At 35.1% G+C, this 25,785-nt stretch overlaps 1 protein-coding gene and 1 long non-coding RNA gene across 3 annotated transcripts in view; both read right to left on the bottom strand.

The window, feature by feature from the left end:
- Positions 1–25,785, bottom strand: part of LOC122524340 (ubiquitin-related modifier 1) — a 62,320-nt gene that overhangs the window by 21,211 nt on the left and 15,324 nt on the right. The window lies entirely within an intron of this gene.
- On the bottom strand, positions 16,382–19,523 carry LOC122524341. The gene is made up of 2 exons (XR_006305516.1): positions 18,731–19,523; positions 16,382–16,456 (listed from the first exon to the last, which is right to left on the bottom strand). It is a non-coding gene; the product is annotated as an uncharacterized LOC122524341 (long non-coding RNA).

Genomic DNA, 25,785 nt, shown 5'->3' with positions numbered 1-25,785 from the left:
TCTCTCTCTCTCTCTCTATCTTTCTCACTCTTTGGCTATCTTACTCCGTTTCCTCCCCAGTTAGAGAGACAGGAAGAAAATATGGGTCTTGTTGGTTGCTATGGTGGGTGCTACCAACTATAGGGTGATAGGGCGACGAGGTAGTAAAACGAGCGGCTGCATTGCCGCAGGACGTTGCTGCATAAATCCCACGAGCAGGAGGACTTCTCTTCAAGAATGAGAGAATACGATAGTATTAGTAATAGTAACAGTAGTAGTAGTAGTAGTAGTAGTAATAGTAGTAAGAGTAAGGTTGGTATATTCTAAGACACCTAGAAGAGGAAAAGCATTAAAGGGAGTCCCACCAGCCCTGGCAGATACTTTGGTATTTAAATGTTAGGATGGCCCTTCATGCCGGCACGTTAAATGAACCCGAAAGAGAAAGAGAAAGAGAAAGAGAGACAAAGAGAGAGAGAGTGAGAGAGAGAAGGAAAGGAAAGGGGAGACAACCTAAGTCGATATTTATTATGCTTGACTCGACTCCTTTCGAGAAAAGGGAAAGAAAGTAAGAGAATACTTCAACTATAGTGAATTGCAACAGAGCAACGTGGTGTAAATAAAACATCCAATTACCGTCTTCAAGAGTAATAAATACCAAAAATGACAAAGAAAGAAAGACAAAAATGGAAATACGATCGAACTTCATAAAAAAAAATTATACTAATTAAAAATACAAACACATGTACTTATAATAATAATTTGAGATTAAAATTAGTTCAAGTTGTATGGAACATAGAAGCAGGAAGAAGAATAAAAGGAACGAACGAATGAACGAAAAGATAGAAAATTATAGTTCGAAAGAAACCAGGTTTCGAGGGAACGATATCGTTAACGATAAGTCGGTCAGTTCTCTGAAGAGGAGTATATACACAGGGAGAATAAGAAACAAAGAGAGAAGATAGGTGCACGAATCTGGGATTCGTGTCGTAAAAAGGGTCGAATTCGAGGAGTTAGACGGAGAAGAAGCTAACCTTCCTCTTTCTGTTTCTCTCTCTCTCTCTCTCTCTCCCTCTCTCTTTTTGTACTACCAGCAGTGGTGATTTAGGCGAAACAACGGAGCTCGTGGAGACAATGGTTGAAAGAGACAGAAACGAGGGTAGAACTACTGGTGGTACTGCTACTACTCTTACTGGCTGTTTGCCTCGCTAGTGTTGCTACTAGTTGGTATCCACTCCTTTACTAGAGTGTACTAACCCTCCTTAAATCTAAGACGAATGACGTGGAACTACTTCTCTACATGCTAGACAGGTATACACGACGGGGCTCCTTCAACCTTACCTTATTTGCAAATCGATTTCACGTGACACCTTACGGAAGCTTCTGAAATACTAGAGTTGACTTATACACCCAAGCCAACACCGATCATTATCTATACTACTAACAATTTATTTTACAAATTGCTCCTTAGAAATTAGAAACAAAAAAAAGTAACATAATTGAAATACGAAAATGAAGAAGGGAAAATTAAACGCGAATCGATTTAAATGAACATTTCATCGAGAAAACAAATATTTTTGCGCTAAAATAATATAATATTCGTTATATTATCGATAGTTTCTTTTTCAATTTCATTTTCCTCATTTTAATTTCTATGGAAGAATAAAGCACCAATAATAAATGGAACAAACCAAACGGAAAACTCAACACCGAATTTCCTTTTCGTCTTCGTAACTCAAGTAGTTAGATCGAATTAAGGTCGGACGATTTGCGAAGTAATACTAAGTCAGTTCTCTCTCTTTCTTTCTTTATTTTTCTCTATTCGAAATACCGAATGCAAAGTTTCGTTGAAAGTTCAGGTCAGATAGAGAGAGGGAGAGAGAGAGAGAGAGAAGAAGAGAGGGTATGCGGATAAAAGAAAAAGAAACTAAAAGTTCACTTGGAAAATTGAGCTGCCAGAATCGAAGGTTTATGTCGAAGTTAATAACCGTTTTCGGATTAACGCGTTAAACTGAAAAGATATATATATATATCTATAGAAAGAGATAAAGAGGTAGGACGAAGGACGTTTCGATTTTAAAAGATTCAATCTCTTACCTCAGGGATGGAAAATAAATAAAATCGAATTCTCACTTCTTTACTTTATCTTTGCAACTTTATTGCATTTCGTCTCGATTGAAAAAAAATAATAATCATTAAAGGTTTGAAAATAAAATAAAAAAATAAAAAAGAAATCCTAATTATAATCCCGACACCAATGCCGATGCAAATAAATAATAAAATAACGCAAATAAAAAAAGAGAAAGGTTTTTCAAACGATCAAATAAAAGCATAGACAAAGATTGAGCCTGACGCAATACCGACGCAATCCTGATGCAAATAAATAAAAACGTATCCCCGTATCTTTGTGTTTTTTTCTAATTTTGTATTTTTATTTTCTATTTTTTTGTATTCCCCCCTAGGGGGTGGGTAGAATTTCGTGAACGCGGAGATGATCGTTAGGATGTTCGGAAGATAGGAAAGGGGAAAGGGATTTTCCGTAGGAGGAAATAGAAAGAGAGATCTAGATAAAGATAAAGATGAAGATAAAGAGAGAAAGAAGCGCGTATTTCCCGTGATATCCACGTACGCTCTGTATCACGCGTATTCAGACGTATGAGGATGCCATTGTGTGCGAACGTTTTGCCCTTGTCACTAGAGAGCTAGACAATGGACGCCGTTAACGCGTCCCGTAACTGTTTCATTGTTAACCGACAATGCTTGGAAATACGCGGAGACACATGGTATGCGGGAATCATCCTTGGACTAACCAACCAACCAACCAACCAACCATCCAACCATCCAACCAACCATCCAGCCAACCAAACTCATCGATGGCTCCCGGTGCTTTTACTTCTTTTTTTTCTCATCCTTTTTTTCCTCAACTCGATCGATCGATTCTCTTTTTTTCGATACATATATCCTACCTAGAGATATACATATAGCCCAACGAAAATTCTACTCTTTTTCCGTTACGGTACTTTCGACATAGTAACCATACGACGAAAACGTTTATGGGTATTTGTCGCGTTGCGTATATGTTGGTAACGCAATACACACGATTCGAAACTTTTCAACAATTTCCACAAACCCTTTTTCGTTACATTGGGAGATCAAATAAACGTCACTGTCACGTGTCACGATACCCTTTGGAATTTTATCTACAAAATTGTCATTTCACTCTTATACTTGATAACCCAACGAATCGAGAGATACATTAATTTCGATATTAACGGCCTGACTTTTTAACCGACTACAAATATGCGTTATCAACCGACATCGATCTAAGATAATCATCTTTCGATATTTTTCCAATTCATTTCTTTCCCTTTCTTGTTTTTTTTTCCTTTCTAATCGTACTAGGATTTAATCCGTAACAATCGTCCAAATGTCACATTTTTTCTTCTCCTCCTCTTTTATTTTCCCCTCTTTTTCTCGAAAACGAATGCGGATAAAACAAAAAAACAAAAAATAGGAAAAAAAAAAAGAAGAGAGACAGAGAGATGGATAGAGAGACAAAGCTGAAAACACTGAAAGGGACACAGACGACACGTACCGAAGAAGAAGGGCGTGACGAAGGGAGAGGAGAAGAGAGGAGAGTCGAATGCACCGCGCCTGATTCGGGCATATTCGTGTGCAGAATTTGCCGGGTTGCCAGTAGGGACACGCGAGTTTAACGAGAATCACATCGGGTGCATCAGACACGACCGGATGGCGTAAACACATTGCGCCTATCGATCGACTACCCCTTCCTACAATTTCTCTACATCTCTCTATCTCTATCTCTCTCTCTCTCGTACATACATACACACACACATACACTCCCCATGAGACCAAAAAGCAGTATGAGAAATTACAGATAATTGCTCTTTTCTACTCTTTCTCTCTCTCTGGCTCTTCCGAAACATATACACATACATATAAATATATACACATTCACGCGTACTTATCACTTCATTTATCTTCGACGATTAATCGGCTCTTATTTTTATATCCGAAAAAAAGAAAATGGCTTTGGTCAAAGAAAAAAAAAACGACTAATATATATATAAATATATAATAGTATATATTCCGCGTAAACATAAGTTAATGTTTAAAGATAAAATCTCGTTAGAGAATTTTTGTCGTCAACGTTAAACCCGATAGCGTTACACCCCTGTATACACACGGGGCTTGGTTTATACGTTTAGAATTATGATCGATAAGGACAATCATGACAGTAGGAAGAAGGAAGGTATAGAGGATGTGTCGATAAACACGCAACTGATTAATGGTAATCACTGATAAATATTCGGAATATAGAGAAACGTAATATCGGTAGCGTCGATATTTGCATGGATGGTGAACGGAGAAAGGGATGAATGGGTTGGGTGGTGGTCGGTAGGTAAAAGCCGAGGTTATACGATGTGTCCTAGCGCGAAGGGACGCGTCGTGGCGACGGTGTTAGCCGAGGTGAGGGTGATTTGTGTGACAGATCGGGGCCACCGAGACTCGTATCCAACAACCTACTACCACTACCACCACCCTCCATATATTTCGTTTCGTAGCCCACCCTTGAAGCCCACCAACTGTTTCCCAATAAACCTGGAACCTTCTATGTATCTAGTATTTGCGCTAGAAAGGAGAGAGAGAGAGAGAGAGAGAGAAATAAATATCATTGCAAAAGGTAATACAGAGCTAGGTAGAAACCAAAAAATATACAAAAACGTATTAACGAAAACATTTGGTTTCCGTTATTTTTGTTTTCAAGATTCATATACACCCCTCCACGCCCTTTGTTCTCTTTTTTTTTCTTTTACAAAATATCCCGGAAAACCTACAAAAGCGTCTTATTGTTAGCCAAAAGGTTTTTTTTTTCTTTTTTACTTTTTTTTACAACAAATCTCCGAAACGTTTGAGACGAGATTCAATTGAGTTTTCGAACGACGGATATTCTCTCTCCTTCGGTCTTTTCTATCTTCTCGCAACAGGTTGAAACACGGATATACATATATATGTATGTATGTATTTCGGAAAGGTTAGATCGCTTATGAATATCTACTGAATAATTTTCAACTTTGAATTATTAAAACGAGCTGATTTTATAACGCGAGGGAGAGATTCTTTTTTTTCACCGAGATAAAAAATGTATGAAATTTGCGATTACGAAGGCTCATCTAAAAAAGAAAAACCAAAAAAAACAAGAAAAAAACTACCAACGCTGTCGTTACGATATAAAAATTACGATAATGGTTGTTTTTTTCCTATGCTTTTGTTGTAGAATAAAAAAAAAAAGGAAAAAAGTAAAAGAGGAAGAAAGGCAAACAGAAAAAGAGGAAAAACAAGAAAAAAAATAATAATAATATAACGCTTAATCGAAAAGTGATGATACCAATGAATATAAAATTAGATTAAACGCGCCAAGAGAAGAACGATATCGGGCTGCTGGCACACGGCCGTCGAGTAGACTGAAACTGATGATACAAATACGAAAGTTTAAATCGCTCGTCTCTCATACTTGTATACAAGTAAATACATATACATATATATGCATTATACGATGAACCAATTAACATAAAATTTTTGCGAGCATTCATTACATCCAGATAGAACGATTTATTCCGTAATAAATAATTTGCGAAGCTTCATCCATTTCGCACAAATAAAAATAACGACAACAACGACAATAATTATATTAATCGAATGAGAACTGACTGTGAACACGTGTTACGTTTATATAAATAAATAGGTAACTCAAAAATGATAAAAATCATAACGTATGCACACACACATATATATATATGTAAAACGTAAGTGTAAACCTTTTTTTAAAACCATAATAAATAAATATATATATATGTGGTACATATTATGTATACACATAAGTATACATGTGTAGGCGCTTTTAGTTAAAGGGAGTTTGCCGTAATAAATTCGTTTATTCTTCCGTAACCCCCTCCCGTATCCAGTTTTCATTCCCTTCCGTTCGTCCAACCGTCCATCCGCAGATGGCACTCACTTTTATGCGCAGCCGAGGCGTAAAGAGAGAAACGTTTCCATTTAAACGAAGCTTTTCAATTATAAAGTATTTCCTCTTCCTCTCGCAGTAACTTCGGACGTTGAAGAGAAGCAAGGCACGCTTCAATTCCCTCATCTCTTCTTTCTCTTTTCTAGTACGGGACCAAAAGCGTATTCTCTCGATACCAACTCACAAATGGGATTTTCCTTTCTCTCATCATTTTACTTTCTTTTTTTTTTTTGTTATTTCTTCTTTCGTCTACTTCTACACCACTTCTTCTACTTTCGTTCGTTCGTATGTTCGTTCGTTCGTTCGTTCATTTTTCGTCTTCTTCATTTTCAACGCTCGAGTATTCATTCTCTTCGCAAATCAGACATTGTACTTGTCTTCTTCAAAGTCACCGCAACAACCGTTCTCACTTCCGATTTCTCGTTCGAGAGTAAAAGTCTCTCTTTCTCTCTCTATTTCTGTGTCTTAGTTTCTTCTCTCATTTCTTTTTCCATCTATTTGTCTTCCATCTTTTTATCTTTCTTTCGCGAAAAATCGAGAAAAGAAACGCTTCAACGCCCTTTCACCTTTCCGCTTCATCTTTCTCCTACTTCTCGTTCTTCTCACCTCTACTTTAAGACCATTCAAGAACGAATTCGAGCGGAACTCGGAACAACGGTGCTTCCGCCCCAAGAGAGAAAAACGGGTACGAGTATGGTCATGTGCTCGATGGATCGAGAAAATCGAAAAAGTCTTTTATCGATTCGAGAACAAAAAAAGAAGAGGGAGGAAAAAGAGAAAGAGAGAAAATGGGCTGAAAGAATTTGAACCTTTACCTTTAACCTCGTCAAACGGAAACGTCATGATTGTATCGCTTATACAATATATATATATATTCTATACAGGGTGTCCAAAAAGCTTCGGACCAAACTTATATTACGTATTACCGAAAGATCAAATAAATGAACAAAAATTCATATAAACCTATATCCTATAACCTATATCATCAAAAATCCTCTTATATTATCTTGCCTCGAAATATTGATATACGCGTGAAAAAAACAAAAAGGATAAGGAAAGTAATGTCTATAAAATAATACAAGAAAAAAAAGATAATATTATTATGTTCTCTCTTTTGATCTCCTTACGTTCATTTATCTCTACTTTATCTCGTTTCTAAAACGTCTCTCTGGCCTAATTTTGTTTATATCTTATCTTTGTTTGATCCTACGTACTCCGTCTGACCCTATTCCTATCTTCCTCTACTTTGTCCGACCATATTCCTATCTTCCACTACTTTGTCTGACTATATTCCTACCTTCCTCTACTTTGTCCGACCATATTCTTTCTTCGCCTTGACTTTGTCTGATCCTACTTGTTCTGGTCCTATTCTGTCTCTTACTACTTTCTCTTCTCTCTCACACACACACACACGCGTACAAATACACATATATTTCTCTCTACTTCTTAACTTTTTACCCTTTTATTTCTATCTATTTCTTTCTATCTCTCTGTCCATCTTTCTGTTTGTCCTATGTTTTTCTATCTTTTTTTCACTGTCTCTATCCGATCGATCACGATCTCTTCAGATTTCTTTTTCATTTTTTTCTTTCTTTCTTTCTTTAACTATCTCGTTTTCGTCGTAGTCGTCGTCTTCGTTTTTGTCGTCTTCGTCTTCGTCGTCGTCGTCGTCGTACCTCCGAAAACTCGAGACGGCCTATTGGATGGTGAAGAGGCCGGAGTAAGAGTCTTTTGGTGGCGGTATGCCCGATCAATGCCACGACTGACTCCTCCTCCTCCTCCTCCTCCTCCTCCTCCTCCTCCTCCTCCTCCTCCTCATCCTCCATCTCCTGGTTATTCTCTTCCTTCTCTTACTTTCTTCTTCCCACCGTTCTTCCCTCCTTTCAAATCCTCTCGACCATCCATCCACTACCTAACCTTTCGATCCTCGGCAAAACTTCTTTCTGCAATTTCTTTTCTCCTCTTTCCAACTTAAAAAGAGAGAGAGAAAGAGAAAAAGAAATTGTCCTTCTCCCTTTGTCCTTGCCAGCCAAAATGTATAAAAAAAATTGTTAGCCGATTTCCGCAAATATCGAATATGCTGATAAATTTTGATACGATATGAAAAAAAAAATAGAAAAAAAAAGAAAAAATAATAATACAAAATGTAGAACATAATTCTGCCTCGATTGTTTCAATGGTATCGAATTGTTTTTCTTACAAATATACCGTTTCTCTGAATTTACGTAACGATGTTGAAACTTTTCACCGATGCGCACAGTGCATACACTCTTGATCGTTGAATAATCGATAAAAAAAAAAAATTGTTTCAAATAAATAAATATATAGAAATGAAAAGATATAGGATATAAAATATATCCAAAAAGAACGTCGTCGAACTTTGCTTTACAAAATTTTATCTACGATTCGTTACAAGCATACATGTACACATACATACGCACGTACGTACATGCTAACATACATAGATACATGAAAGCAAGTTCTTTCTCCTACTACCTTCAATCGCTCTCGAAATTGCTTTAAATTACCAAAAACCTGGCCACCGCTTCGTTATTCTCTCGCCACACGTATATTTTTGCGTATTAATCAACTCGCCCGTTCCCGAGCATACAATTCCAGCTTGATTGCTTATTCGCTGGATGCTTTTATTATTGAAATTTTTTTCTCTCATACGGTTACCTTCCTGTCAATTATATACAATCTATAATATGTACCTGCCTCTCTCTACGTACTCCGCAAATAATAACAAGAAAAAGGAAAATTCTACTACGGAGTGACGATAAAATAATAATAATAATAATAATAATATAATAATAAAAATAATAATAATAATAAAAAGAAAGAAGAAAAACAAAATTCATGCTTTTCGAAAGGACGATTGCCAATTGAACGAGATCAAAGAGGAAAAATAATAAAGAAGAAAAAGTAAAAAAAATGATGAAAAAAGGGAATGAAAGTTTCGAGAAATCGATTACTTCAGACGCGCCTAATTCGTAACATAATAGAGCTTGATGTCGTCGAAAAAAGATGATAGAAACGACTCGAAATAAACTACAAGGATATATAAGTACGTTTCTTTCTACCCTGTCTTCGCTTCTTCCTTAATTTACTCTGAATAGCGATTGATTGACCAAGATGGAACGAGACGAGCTCTAATATCACTTTCTTAGTCAACCACTCAAATAGTCTCTTGCGCGTCTATTCCTATGTTTACATATAAAAATAATACCTGCGAATATTCGAAATACTTTCATATACATTATCTATTTTTTGGTATAATAATAAATAAATCATTAAATTTAATATAAGAAAATGATCTACGAGTAAGTACACAGGTATATTATTTTTCTATAATTTTGAATAAACACGTTGTATATATACGCAGGATTCAATTTAAATTGAATCGACTGTCAAAATATATCAATAAAATTATTTTAATTAACATTATATAATATATTATTTTATATACATAAAAATATATGAAAACCTAAAACAACCCTTCATGGTGTTAGAAAAAAAAAACTATAAATTTTTAAAATATGTTCTACGCGTAACCTTTGATAAACTAGAAATAAATCAATACCTATCCTTCATACGATGTGCTAAACAAATAAAAAAGAAAGTTTCATTAACTAGTATTAATTAATAAGAAAAAAAAAAAATAAAAAAGAAAATTAACACGTCTGTTACGTTTCTAGAATTTCATCAAGATGAACAAGGAAGATGAAAGAAATCGAACAAGAATCCTTTCTGTGATGCTTCGGGAAGGGATAGCAAGCTGATCGAATGTCCCAGGCTATGATTGTCCAAACGCAATTCTTGTCTGAACGATATGAAATCAAGAATTGTGTGGGGACATCAGCGCTCGGGGTTAGAATCAACTGTGGAAAAACGTGACGATCTATTTTATCTGTAGATATATATATATATCCACCCTTGATACGAACCTTTATTAAAGCTTATCAATTTTCTATTTTCTTATCTCGTACTTCATCAACGTTATATTCATTGAAACCAACGCTATTTATTCTACTGCACATCATACGTATACATTTATAATAATCTAAAAAATATGATAAATATGATAAATATTTAATCAGATATTAATTTAACTATTCAACGAATGAAAATACCATCCTAATTATACCTCTAACATTGTTAATATTAAACTATAGGAATCATACAATATGTAATAACAATTATTGACCTATACTACTATAATTACTTAACATATGAAGTACCTTTCTGATCGTATCGTTGATAAATTCGTAATATGTGATTAAGTGAATAAAATAAATGCATATCATTAATAATAATTCTATAATTATTGATAATAATTAAACATTTGTTTTCAAAATAATGAATGTTCTGTAACAGGTGCAAAACTATGAAAATAAATAAATAATAATTGTACTTTTATATTCTTTCTCGTTCAGTTATCCCATTTCACGTCTCTCTTAAGTCTTTTTCTTTTTTTTCATTCTTCATTTTCCTCTCTCTCTCTCTCTTTCACACACACACGATGATGTGATTAACGTGATATTCACACTGGAAAAATCCGTCACAGAATATAAACGTAGGCGTTCATGACGGTATAGTTAGAAGGGTTCGACAAATAGCATCGTCAGCACCTCCGTTTTCACCGGGAACAGAATCAGAACCTATTCTTTACTCGACCCATTCTCTTTCTCTCTTTCTCTCACACATTTTCCCCTCTTTCTACCTCTGTTTTTCTTTCCTACAGAGAGTATAATGTGCCAACGAAAAACGCAGGAGTGCTAACGTGCCGACAATACGGATTTTTCGTGTACGACAATGGAGGAGAGAATTTCGCTTGCCGGCTATCATAATTCTTCCATTAAAAAGGAAGGATAAAATATCCCCCCTTCGAAAAGAAAAAGAAGAAAAAAAAAAATATAAAAAGATAAAAACCGAAAAGAGAGAAAGAGAGAAAAATAGTACAAGTTGGTGGACGATCTCTCTTTCGAAGCTCGACAACTTTTTTCCTCCTCCCTACCCTACCCTACCCTATCCTTCCCTTCCTTTCTCTTTACCTTTTCTATTTTTTTATTTTTATCTTATATTCTTTTCTCATAAAATAACGTTTGTGTTCGCGTACGCGTGAAATCTTTGCGGTTGGTTTATACATCTTTCTCACGGATTTACGATTGAAATTTCTTTCACACCTTTACGATGTTTATTTTTTAAAATGACAAAAGATAAGAAAACGCATAACGAGAAAATGAGAGAGAGAGAGAGAGAGAGAGAGAGAAAGGGAGAAAGAAAAATATATGGATAGTTATGACACCGTCATAAATCGTCTCACGCGACGCTACTCTCCAAGGCAATAGACATTTTTTCGCGTACCAGTTTACACGTAGATGTCGTGTGGCTGAGAAAAGCCACGTAATTCGTTCCTACGAAAAAAGGTGAAAGAAAAAAGGTTGAAAAGGAAAAAAAGAAAAGAGAAAAAAAAGAAAAGGGAAGAGTGAAAGAGAGAAAGACCCAAAAAGAAAAAGAGACAGAGAGAGAGAGAGGGAACGAGGGAACGAGGGGGTTAAAGAAAAAAGAATGTTCAGAGATGCATAACGTCTTTCCGGGAATACGTTGAAGCAAGATTCCCAACGAAAAGCACGACTATGCATTACTGCAAGCTAAGGTGGATGCCACGATGATGTGAACTATGTATGTTAACCTATACCTAGATACATCTTTCTCTATATGTATAATATATATGGCTCGTATGTGTGTGTATATGTATATATGTACATGTGTTCATTCACTCTAACTCATTCGCTAGCTCACTCACTCACTCACTCACAGATTCTTCCTGTCGACGAAGATAAGTAAGAGTATATTCTCTCTATAGTATAACTCAAAAAAAAAAAATGTATATGTGTGAACACGTACGGATAAGTGTAGAACACTCGTTGGTTAGATGGCACAGATACACCGGATGCATTATGCATCTCAGATTTTATGTCGTATAATGCACTTGTTACCTATGCATATACACACGGGGTTACCAACGTTCTTGCTGCAGTTGCTGGATGAAGTGTCGAGAAAAAAGAATGATAATAGATAAAAAGTAAAAATGAAAGGAAGAAGGTGAAAAAAAGAGAAAGAGAGAGAGAGAGAATGATCATACTTATTTACATATCTCGTAAATAAACATAATTCTTTGAATTGTGTTAATACTGATATTGTAAGTCATCCGAAATAGACGTAATAATTTATATAAATATATTTCATTAATTAAATTATATATTTATCTGTTCATTTTTTTGTTATATATAATAAATTTAAATATATATACACAAGTATTGTCTTTTTGAATAAATTTCTTTAAAAGAAAATCGACAAAAATTTGACGAGCCTGATTTAATCGAAGAAAAAGAAAAATGTAATAAATATCATTTTCTAGAATTAATTCAATATTATCTATCTCTATCTCTCTCTCTATTTCTCTATATCTATTTCTAATTCTCTCTCTAGTATACAATTCCAAATCATTTAGCTCGATTTAACGTGTACACTCTCGAACACGAGTCGGTTGTTTCCTAACAGATTATTCGGAAATTCGGCGATTGTGTCTCGAGAAACGTTTCGTGTTTCCTTGTTGGAAATTTACAGTGAGATTCCTTGCTAAAGGTAGACGAGAAGGATACTAGAGATCGTGGTTTAGATGAGCTAATATTCCTTAGAAACCAATCCACGAATATCCATGTAGAATATAATAATATACGTACAAATACTATGACAAATTTCATTTTCAATTTATAATTCGGAGATAATTATTTCATTATATTCTTTCTCTTATATTCTCTTTTACGCGTAATACTTCTTTTTTTTTTTTTTTTAATGTCTAATAACAAATATCTGCTCGTAAGTAATTAAATCCGCATACACGCACACACACACAGACACGTATATATATAGAACGTGCACATAAACGCACGCATTATTCTTATTATCTCAAATTGAAAATGAAATACGAATGAAAATGTTATGATCAATAAACACGACAATTATGTCGGTACAAAATGAAGTTATTATCATTCGAAATGAAAAAGAACATAAACAATGATTAAATAATGAACGACATAACACGAACTCTACCGACTTAATTAACATCCGTCCTCGTGTATAATATATTCCATTAATTCTTCCTCATTCTTTCTTTCTTTATTTCATTCTTTCTCTTTTGAAGTAATAAACGAATACGAGAAGATCAGAGGAATACTTTAACGTTTCCGTGTAGAAAAGTATTAATTCTAATGGCACGTAAATCCACAGTGATAACAATGGTCGGAACAGGAAGAACAATATGCCGGTAAGGATAACGAAGCACTTCTCGTGTGTAAAAGAAGAGAAGAAAAAAAAAAGGATATATTTGATTAGGGAGAAAATTTCTTCGTATTTTTTTGTTTATATATGAATAAACTTCGAGATCGTATAATTCTAATAATATTATACGACAAAAAAATGATATAAAATCGGTAAATTGATAGTCACGATATAAATTAGGAACTAAACGTTCGATCGATAAATCATTATTGAAATTATTTGAAGAATATTGGATAGAAAATAATGTCGAATAGAAAAAATTTGTTCTCATTTTTGTATTAAAATACGTAATTACTTTTTCCCCGACCCGATATATAGAACTAGTGAGATAAAAAGTGTGAAATAAAGGAAAAGAAAGATAAAGAACGAAGAGGAGTCCGAGTACTCGTGTAATCGCATTCGAGAATAGAAAGAGAAAACGAGAGGATACGGTAAAGGTGGGAAAACCCACTAAAAAATGGGAGAGGATACGGAAAAGGTGGGAAGTATGGCAAAAGACCACCTTCTATCTCCATGGAATTTTAATCAGCGTCAATTACTTGTGTGATACTTTCACGTCCTCCTTACGTTTGCACTTTTCCTCCAGGCATACCGCTAGAATTCAATTTTCCCGCCCCTTTTTACACCGTCCACTCTTAAACCCTCTTGTACTACTACTCCTACCATTACCACTACTACTACTACTACTTTTTCTTCTTTCAAAAGCGATATACCGAAACATCCTAGTCTCTTCTAATTTCTTTTCTTTATTAACGTTTGAATGATATTACATAGAATATTTTTTGTTATATATCGATTAAAAAATATAGAAATAAAATCAAATAAAACAAGATTAATTTCTATACAAATATTTGTATGTTATCGATGAATAAACGTAATGAGATTTGTTTATGCTGTAAATAAAAACACGAATGATCGTTCTATAATTAGATATAATAGTTTAAAATATTACAGTTAGTGACTCTTGTTTATATCGATTAAAAAAAGTATAATTAACTGTAAAAGTTATTTATTAAGCAGAAAGATAATACGTGTTCACTGTAACGCCGCCGAATTGTCACACGAGAGTCATACACCGTCCTGATAAACAAAACAAAACGCAACAAAAAAGTAAAAAAAGATGAGGCAAATTAACTCCGGGAAATAATATAATCAAGTAGGACAGAACGAATAATAACAACGTTTAAAACACGTAATTACAAGCATCAAAGTAACGACGTATTAGATTAATAATGAAAATTTGTAATATACGATATATTAATCGACATCGATTGAAACATTAATTAAGCCACGTCAGGGAATATTTCACGCCGCTCGAGGATTTCTATTCGATCATAGATAAACCCGACTATCGAAATCGTTTCCTATTAATATCCGATTAACGTCACTCTTAACGAATAATATATACATACATTAATAAATTGTATATATGCAAATACATGATCATTTGCCAATGCACTACCTACCAAAAATGTACAATTATTTTCTAATTTCTACTAAAAATATCAAATATATCGATAAAAAATGATCTATCGTTGTTAGATCAGATATTAAAAAGTTAAATGATGTTTTAAAAGATAACAATATTTTCTTATATCCATAATACTATTATACAGTTTCTCGATCTAATTTAAATCTTATCGTTACTACCAATACCTGTACGGTTCGTCAATGCAAAAGCACCGTATAAACGAACGACCCATATAGGGATCGTGCCATTAAATACGATAATTAAATCATATACATAAGAAATAGATCGTTCGATGATTATCTCATCTCAGATCTTCGCAACAAACCGATAGAAATTCATCGATAATCCTAATAGAGATCGGTAGAATTTTATCAGCATATTCCTCCCTTTTCAATGATACTCCTCGGAACCTCGAAATCGCACCTGCGTCGTTGCAATCTACTAATTGGAGCTCTCGCGCAGTGGCGAGTTACCGAAATTTTAAATTAATCTAATTAGTCGTTCAATTACCGAGCCGCGATGAGATTACGGTAATCGAATTATGCTAGCCCGTATAATTAGTTCGGACCGACCGCTCGCAGCTTCCTCTCCCCTTGAACGTGCGACGTGCTCGACGTACTGTCTAATTTCCCACTACTCCTCCTCCTCCTCCTCCTCCTCCTCCTCCTCCTTCCAACAACTAGACATCCCAACCCACTTTCTCAGTTTCTTCTAAACCCCACCCCATCCCATCCTACCCCCTACCCCTTTACTCCTTTGTCCTATTTTCTTACTTGTATTCTTCAGTGATAGGAAAAATCAGAAAGAGATAAAGAAAATGTTATCCAAACAACATCACGAGTAACATTTTGAAAGAAAAAAAGAAACTTATATCAACGTGAGATATAGATAAAAAAAGATAGTATATTAACAAGTGGTCTAACCTCTTGCCTTCGTATTATCCAAAGAAAAAAATAATAAAAAGAGATAGGAAATATTATCAAAATAGAATCACAAATGACCTAAAAAGAATAATAATCTAATAAAAGTGTGGAACGTGTTAGTTTTCTTGGCCAACTGAACGCGGTAAAACGAAAGAGATAGAAAGAACGAGGAGGAAAAATATAAAGAAAGGAAGAAAAAAAAGGAAAAAAGAAAGAAATAGATAGATAGATAGATAGATAGATAGATAGTGCTCGATTCAAGACACTTAGGCGAGTCGTCCAGCATCTTTCTTTCTGTTCTTCCCCCTTTATCTTTTTCTCTCTCTCTATCTCTGTTTCTCTCTACCTATCTTTCTTATACGATGATGATGTATGGCTCTCAAGGAAAACCGAGAAACGTTATGGTAGAAAGACTCGTAGGTACGACCTCGTTTTCCTGTTGAAACCCTGGGGCTCCCTCTCTAAGATGACACTATGAAAAGAACGGACGTACTGACGGAAGGAAGGAAGGAAGGAAGGAAGGAAGGATACGAAAAAGGACCAAAGGACACACCTAAAGATGGCCGTCGTTCTCATAACTTCTCTCCATGATGCGCCTTCTTCTTCTTCTTCTTCTTCTTCTGCTACTGATGCTACTGGTGCTGTTGTTGGTAGATTCTTTTCTTCTCGCGACTTCTAAGAATATGATGCTTGCTATACAAGCACGGAAAATGTATTTCTATTCCTCTCTTTCTCATATAATATACATTTATATATATATATATACATTCATATACATGCGTTTGAACATACGCGCTCGTGTGTATATGTGTATATGTGTGTATATGAGCAGGAGGAGTAATATGAAGAGGAGGAGAATAAGCAGTCCTCTTTACCACGCGTATACACACGCATACCCGCAAACAAATATAAATATATACACGTATAAGTGTATATGTAAGTATATTACGTAGATGTATACACGCATAGGACACCAACACTTATGTAGTCTCCATTTACGATAAAACAAGATTATCTCGTCCGTTACGAAAGCTGCAAATAAATATTTCCCCGGAGAGTTTTAGACGATCTCTCCTTCTTCTTCCTTTCTCTCTTTATATTGTCTTCTTCCATCCCCTTTTCTTTTTTCTTTTCTTTTCTCTTCTCTTCTTTCTCGTTCACATCTTTATTTCGACCTACCGAAACGATCGACATATATTTTTTCTCTTCTAATCTCGGTACACAAGAGAAAGATTTTATGAGAATGATTTTATCACATTCTTATTTATATGAAAGAGAAATAAAGAGGAAGGGAGAGAGAGAGAGAGAGAGAAAGAGAGAGAAAGTAACTTCCTTATTTTTTATCTAATCTAGATTAGAAATCTTTGAATATATTTGTACACAAATGCATACATGTTTAGATATTCGAAATACCTGAATTGCTTTGAAAGAGGTAAGAAAGCATAAAAAAATAAAAAGAAACTTGGGCTTATTAGAAAATGTTATCCCAAAGAGAATGATATGAAAGGAACCAACGAAGGATGCAAAGGTTGCTCGACTGGCTATCTTTTCTCCTTGTTACATTCTCAAAAAGCTTATATTCTCACCTTCGTATACCCAACACACACACACACACACACACATATCGTAAAGAAGACTAGACAAAAAAAAGAGAGATAGTCAAATGGTGGTTGCACGTGTAAGAAAAAGAAAAAGATAGAAAAAGATAGATAGATATATATAGAGAAAGAGAGAGAGGAAAGATAGGAAAAGATTTTTCCAACCCTCCTTTTCATCCCTACCCCCCTCCTTCTTACACCATATTCCTCGGGGATGCGTAGAATCATGCCAGGTTGCAGCGCGAGCTTTTCGTCTCCCCTATTTCGCTTTTCGTGCTCGATCGAAAGTAAGAGGAACAGAGATAAAAATATAAAGATAGAAAGGGAAAGAGAGAAAGAAAGAATAGAGAAAGAAACACACATGCTCGGAATGATTCGAGCGAATTCGACGTGTACGGAGAACGAAATGAGCGAATAATACGTGGAAACGGGTCTGCGCAAGGAAAAACGTACGAAGAAGTCTCTAAGTTTGTAGAAAAAGAAAAGGATAAAATTGAGAAAGAGTTAGGGGTTAGAGTTAGAGGAAGACCGGGCCGAAGGTGGGGAGGGGTAGGAAGGGGGAGGGAGAAGAACAGCCTCTTTCTAGTCTTCTTTCTTTTATATATTCTTCGGTGATTGTCCGAAAATGGCGGTACGGTCACTGACGTAGAACCAAATATTGGCATCCTACCAAATAAACTCGAGTGGATACACCAGTGCTAATGTATATGTGTATACGTGTATATGTTTGAGAGAGAGGAAGTAAAGTGATGCACGCGCGTATGCAACGAGACACGATTCTCATTGGTAGATGGTGATCTTTGCCATGATTTCGATCGAGATCAAGGATACCGTTAGAATTCAATAAACGTAACTTGGAATTCGAGAGATTAAACGTACGGATATTACGCTTGAAATTTATTCTAAACATAAATGTAATTTAATCAATTGGATAAAAGGGTGGAAGTTAATTTTTTGTTTCTATTACACGCGTAATCTTAAAACGCGCGCAAACGTACGCACGAGAGAGAAAGAATCGATTAACGTATAAATATATCTGGAAACGATGATTAATAAAAATATATAAAAAATAAATTGATTAATATTACTTCTCTCGTATTTTGTATATATTTAGTATTTAATTATCTACATTATTCGCTTTTCGAGTATTTCAAGATTCTCGTTTAACGTTCACCATGCTTTTCAGCTTCCTTTCCTATTTCTCTTTCCCTCTCTCTGTCTATCTCTGTTTCTTTTTTGCATCGCATCCTTCAGGACAATGAAATATGCGAGATTAACGAATTCAATGCTAATTGGAAATGAATTGCTTAGCGCAACACGCTCGCAAAAGATTTCTCTCTCTTTCCGTTTCTCTCCGACACGCACGTACCTGTTCTTCCCTCTTCTTTGCCTCTTGGCTTCACTTTTCCCTTTTCCTCTTTCTTCTTCTCGCCTACTCGAACGAGGCCCTCTCAAGGGAGCACTTCTACTTATATCCTAAGCTCTTCTCTTCTACTCCCTCTTCTTTAACGGTTGCACTTTTCGTTGAAGAATTTTACGAGATGCCAAGACTCCTATGAAATCTCAGAAAACATCCTCGTAAAACATCGTTTCTTTAACCAGATTATTATAACGAAACTTTTCTTTCTTTCTAAATCGCATTGAAAAATATCTTTATCACCCATATATTATACTACCCGCCAAAGTTTTTCATTTCCATCAAAAATATCGAATATACCGATAATTTATCCGACACGATTAACGAGTTGAATTATATTTGTAAAAAAAGATTTCAACGTTTGTTTTTATTTACATAGCATTAATGCTTTTACATATTTTATTACAACCCGTTTAATTCAATCCTTAAAATGAACTTTCCCGCTGGGACATCTTTGCCAACTTCTACAAAAATAAGCATGGAAAAATATTCAATTAGAGAAGTACTCGAAAAACTAATCACCGGGATCCTCGGAACATGTCGGACTGTCGTTAAAACTATAGGCGATTTTTTCTTTTTTTCTTTTATGAAAGAGCAACAAAGAAAATAATACGAAAATGTAGAAACGTATTATTATTCGTAAAATTTGCCGACGAATAAAAGCTACGTCTATTGCTTCAAAGGCATTGAATTTTTTCTTACAAATATCTTGTTTCTCCGAATATACTTTATAATTTAAAATTATTGTCCGATAATGTATACACGTATATAATATAAAATAAATCATTCTTTCTGATAAATTTGATTTTCCTGTACGATATTTCAATCAACGGATAAAAACTCGTTCGGATAAAAAATCCGTAGAAATTTTTCAATAGACGTTGTTACATTTTCTATAATACATAGAAAAACTCATACAATTGGGCCGAATAAATTTTCAACATAGATATTCGGCAGTCTCGTACCTTTAATAAAATTGCATTCGTGTTCCAACCTGCATATGTATCTAACATATATATATAAATATATATGTATGTATGTATGTATGTATATACAAACGTAGAAAGGCATCGTACAGGGGGTTGGTTGGATGGGGTAGTTGAGCGCATTACGCGCGCTCGATGAATGCCAGATAGAAACGGGTTATGGGTTAAGTTAGGGCGGGACAGAACTGGAATAGGATAAGAGAGCGTGGAGAATACGATTGGACGACGATATCTAGTATGATTTCAGAACGTTCCCCTATTTCTCTTCTCTCTCTTTCCTTCTACCACCCTCTTTCCAATCGTTGATCGTATATACGCGACCTGCATTACCGACCAAGTTAACAAAAAATGTGGACATCGATAAAATGATCAAATACGGACGTTCCCTATTACCTTTTTCTTTTTTTCTTCTTCTTCTTCTTTTCTTCTTCTTCTTCTTTTTCGTTTTCTTTCATCTACGTGATTAGAAGTTAGAAATATAAAACACGTCGAGCATGTTCTATTAACCGAGTTAAATAACAGTAAGTGTATTGCGTGTATGGTAAAGTTGGTAACTCAAATGGCATTATATACTGTTTGGCTTTTTACGATGATTAAACCGTTTACCAAACTTGTAAATAATGTTACGGTAGATTGAGAAAGTAATAGAGAGATATAGAATACGAGGAAAGCTGGTAGGTACACTAATACCCAAATGAATCAGCAAATCGTCCATCGGTCCTCATTTACAGCTAGTAATTACGCTGAGTAATTAAACGATTATACACGAAATTTTCTCATTTTCCTCGTTTGATTCCTAAATACCCTTTAATACGAAATTTATACTTTTTCCACGACTCGAACGAAGTTGCAACATCGCCATTGACTTATTCGTTAACTCATTTTTTAATTCGTTTAACGAACGCGATTCGAACTTTTCGAATTGAAAAGAAAAACCAAGACAAGAAAGAAAGAGAGAGAGAAACGTGATAAATCGCGATAAAAAGAAATAAACAAAAGAGAGAAGAGAAGAAAATATAAAAGTCAAAATCTAAAGAAAAAGTAGGAAAGAAAATATGAAGGAAAGTAGAACGGAGTCGTTGTATCGACCGTGTGTCGTTCGTCGTTGCAATCTCGTGGAAAAATTTCTTCATCGATATAGAAAGACAGGGAAGAAATGGAAGGGAAAGGAGAACGAGAGGATGAGTATGAAGAGGAAAAAGAGGGAGAGGGAGAGGAAGAGAGAAGAGGACTCTCATCTAGAGTCGGCCAAGTTTTCTGCCGATGTGGCCAGGTGTCGAGACACGAACTGAGAGCGGTATAGATTGTCAAAGTTGAGAGAAACTGTTGGCCGCAGAGAAGCAGAGTTTCGAAGGGGTAAGTTTGAGAAGGTGCACCACCGCATCGTCCTGGGATGTACAAGCCCCCGATCGCAACAAACCCTCCCGGCGAACTCTTGACAGGAACGCTTGCGTCTCAACTTAATTATCACTGAGATCAAAAACAATAGCACCACGCGCGCGGTTACATTACTGACAATTCGATAATTATCCTCTTAGTTCGATTAAATCAAAATAATAATCTAATTTTTCACTTTAATTTTTCCTTATAAATAGATTATAAATAGATTTTCATTTAACTTGGAATACTTTATAAATAAATAATCAAATCTCTCTAAGCAAAATGAGATTATTTAAATCTCTAACGTCTTTAAAACATGGACCGTAATGATAAGCAATACTTTCTACATAAACGGAAAAATGTAGCCGCGATACAACCCTTGCGATAGGCAACACGTTCTACGTATACGCTAAACGTTATCTTCAAATGAAATATTTTTACGATATAATAAAAATAAAATATAAATAAACGCGAGACGCGTGTCGCTTTTTAATAATTAAAAAAAATATCTATATACGTTCACATAAGAGTAGGAAAAAAAACAAATGAACCGTGAAAAATACTTTTTTCCCCAGTTACGCGTTTGAATTTCGTTCTTGTCAAGATCTTTCCACCCTTTCGACGTTCCAACACCGTTCCCAAGATCGCAGTGCCGATGTGCATTCGTACAATATGGCGTGAAGGGTAAAATCACAGAACGAATTCGACGAGTGTGCTCTCGATGTGCAACGAAGCGTGTCAACCTGCTAGACGATATTAACGCTTCTCTCTCTCTCTCTCTCTCTTTCTGTATTTCTTTTTTTATGCTTTTCTAGCTTTCACAATTCGATCGAACGATTCTTATTAACGCGAATTCGAGAGGTACGCGCGCGAATAACTCGCCAGGAAGGAAACGAGAACGAGAATACGGTACGTCCGTCAGTCGGTCTTTTCCGTTTGCCTATAAAAGAATAATATCATAACTCTAACAGGATACCGAGTTTACGGTCCTTTTACGGGATTATTTTTATCGCTGTGTAAACTATCGACGATATCCCTCTATATCCGTCTCCGCTTTTAAGGGTTAGTAGTCGCCTAAGCTTTAACCTTCTATCGTAAGGAGAAAGTAGGGTTGCACCGAGTTAACTTCTATGAAACGAGGATGAATTTTCTATCATTTTCGTATCATCAAATATAATAGTTTACTTTTATATATATCCAAAATTTCTTTTCAATCTAACTCCTATTTTATTTTACGTTCTTTTCTTTTTCCTCTCTTTTATTTATCGTTCATAATAAATTTTGTTTGCCAAATTGCATCTCGCATCGCCGCCGTTTTTAAATCAAATTTATTCCGATCGAACTTTTTTTCTCTCTATGCTTTGGTAAAATATATTTAATCATTCGTAAAGTACGCGTAAAGTACGTAAAGTAAGAAACTTTGCCGATAAATTTGTATTTAAATAAAAAAACGTTGCGCACATTAGACAAATTCGTGCGTTTGAAAAATGTTTACCGCTTTGACAAAACTTCGAATACTTTTTATATCAATAAATTCTCAATCTGTTTATCTGTCTATCTATCTATTTATCTATCTATCTATCTATCTATCCATCTATCCGTCTTTCTTTCTTAAAACTTGACAAAAATAATATATTATACTAGCTTGGACCAAATATGGAAACGATTCGCAAAGATTCGCACGAGAGCGTCTTCCTGACTGTCGTACGAAACGTAGAAAAGCCGTAAGTTATTTCATCTCCATCCCTTCTTCTACAACCCACCAACATTCTATCTCTATTTCTCTCTCTCGTTACACACGAAGCTACCTCTACGATATTTACTATTTACTCGGCCTTCGAAAATGTCGTTCCGCGAGAAACAGTTTCCAGCTGTTGAAATTCTAGGCAACGAGAAGCGCGACCGATGCGCGTTGCATTCTAATACGACAGAGAGCTCGACGAATAACTTTGAAACTGTTAGAAAACGACTAAAAGAGAGTGAGATATATACAGATGGATAGATAGAAATAGAGATAGAAAATAGTCGAAACGGTTAACAGAGAAATACGCACAGAGACACGGACAGAAGGAAAGAGAGATAAAAAGAAATACAAAATAACGGAAACACTGATGCGAGTAAAAAAAGAGCAACAAAAAATAGCGAAAACAATAAAGAGAGAGAGAGAGAGAAGATATTATAGTACATGACACAGATTAAACTTATCCGAGAAAAATTTTGCTATTATCTCTTATTAGAAAATTTGAAGATTGGATGGTCAAGGATAGTTTCTGAAAAAAAAAAAATAATAAAAAAAAATAAAAAAAGAAAGGAAAGGGAAAAATGATTGAAATATCGATAACGTCACAACACACATTCGTGTCAAAGGAATACTAGCACCGATGTTGTTTTCAGTATTTTCTATTTTCTATTTTCTATTTTCACCGTTTTCTCGAGAAGAAAAATAAGAAGATGGAGAAGGAGAAGAAGAAGAAGAAGGAGAAGACAAGGTAACCCTCTGACACGCGACACTTTCTGGATGATTAACTCCCCCTTGGTGGTTCAAAGGCAATGTATCTATCTATCTCTCTCTCTCTCTCATTCTCTCTCCCTCACCCTCACTCCTACCGAATAGCATGTTTGTTTTAAAAATAAATAAAAATAATACTAATAAAATGAATAATATGAGATATACAAATAATAGTTCCCTTTTTATAAAAAAAAAAAAGAAATAAGAGAAAAAATAACGATAAGTTTAAATCGCCATTAATATCTCGATGAATTTTATATAAAAATTGACTTTAGAATTAATTCCTTGTAAATTTGACTTATTCGCGTGATCTCCGACGATTTATTTATGCACCTACTCTTCTTCTTTATCATCTTCCCTCGCTGTTTTTTTTTTTTCTTTCCCTTTCTCTATTGTCCATAGTATAAAACAAAGATGCACATGATCGAGCCAAGAGTTGGACGGAAGGAAGAAAGGAAGGAAGTAAGTGGCTTAGCCATAAATCGGTGCTCGATATAGAAACAAATATAAGAGTAATACTTTCGGATATTGCCGCGTCAAGGTGATTGATGGTCCGAGATATTCAATATCTGCAAAAGTTCACTACGAAAAGCCCCTACCGAAGATCTTACATATATGTACATACACGTATTCATATATATCTGTATATACATAGTTATATAGACACATATATTTGTATGTGTACGTGTGTATATGTGTACGTATAAAGATAAGATAGTCACATAGAAAATCCTGCTGGCGGCGTTTTTCTTCTTCCTTTCTTTCTTTCTTTCTTTCTTTCTTACTTTACTTTACCTTCTTTTTCTTCAAACCCCCATCCCCCATCGTCTATCTATCCCTATCCTTATCTAAGATCGAGCCTAGATGCAGCCAATTCCGTTATCCCGTAGAATTCGACGTGAACGCGAGTAGAAAGAAGTTATCCTATACCGGCCAAACTCGAATAATCCTTTCCTCTTAAAAATAGTCCATCCTACTGATTCATATCTGGAATTAAAAACGAAACACACAAATCAATTATAGAAAGGAAATGTCATCGATCCGCGTGTTTCGTGCCAATTCTAGAAAATAATTAAAAATAAGTAATAGAAAAGAAATAAATTGTGCCTGTAAAATATATTGCGGTTTAAATTTGATCTGATTTATCTCGAAAAATTACTTTCGATACGGTTAATGAATAATTGACGAATACAAAAACAAACAAAAAAAAAAAGACAAAAAACATTGTAAGAGAAAGAGAGAGAAAGAGAGAAAGAAAAAATGATATAATTTCATTAGAAAGTAATTAAGAAGAAGAAGAAGAAGAAGAAGAAGCAGAAGAAGAGAAACTAGAGATTCTCTTTACTTCAGAAAGAGAAAGAAAAAGACAAGGAAAATTGTTTTTTCGAGCAACTGCCGGCGTTCGTCCTCGGCGGAGCCATTAAGGCAAGTTCCGTTCAGCTCGCACTCGAAAGACGAAACGGTTAAGAGATAGACGGAGGAGTCGAGTGGATACTCGAGAAGGACATGGGTGGGACCACGATGAAAATGGGAAGCGAGAAAAAGAGAGAGAAAGAGAGAGAGAGAGAGACTAACAAAAAGTCCGACAGAGAAAAGCAGCCGAAAAGAGAAACAAAAACAGAAAGAGAAAGAAAAAGAGAGAAAAAAAGGGAGGGAGAGGGCGAGGGAGAGAGTAGCAAAAGGAGACCCTGAATCCCCTTACGATGATTGCGGTAGGCTTTTCAGGGTAGCCCTTTTCCACGAGTATCATCGTTTCTCTCCCTTCGCGGCTCTTATCGCACTTCCACGGTAGCCACACTTTGCTCGACGATGATGTTGCACGCACACAACCTGTAGGTGGTACGAGGGATACTCTTTAAAACGATAGAAAAAGAACTGGACCGTTTTGACATGTATATATATATATATATATGTGTGTGTGTGTGTGTGTGTACATCGTATCCACAAAAATTTCCTATCTTACTCGAAGCAAACACAAGAGACCAAAAAAAAAAAAAGGAAAAGACTATAAAATAAGACTAATGTTTTTATAAAGATTTGTGACCTTTTCGTTATAATAAGAAAAATATTAAAAAAGATGATAAAAAATAGGATACTTCATCCTTATTTAGGAGAAGATTTTTTTCTCGAAA

This window comes from Polistes fuscatus, unplaced genomic scaffold, assembly GCF_010416935.1.
Source record: "Polistes fuscatus isolate 324 unplaced genomic scaffold, CU_Pfus_HIC Scaffold7, whole genome shotgun sequence".
Classification (NCBI taxonomy): Eukaryota; Metazoa; Arthropoda; class Insecta; order Hymenoptera; family Vespidae; genus Polistes; species Polistes fuscatus.
Note: the sequence above shows the minus strand (reverse complement) of the source record. Positions and strands in the feature narration are given on the sequence as shown.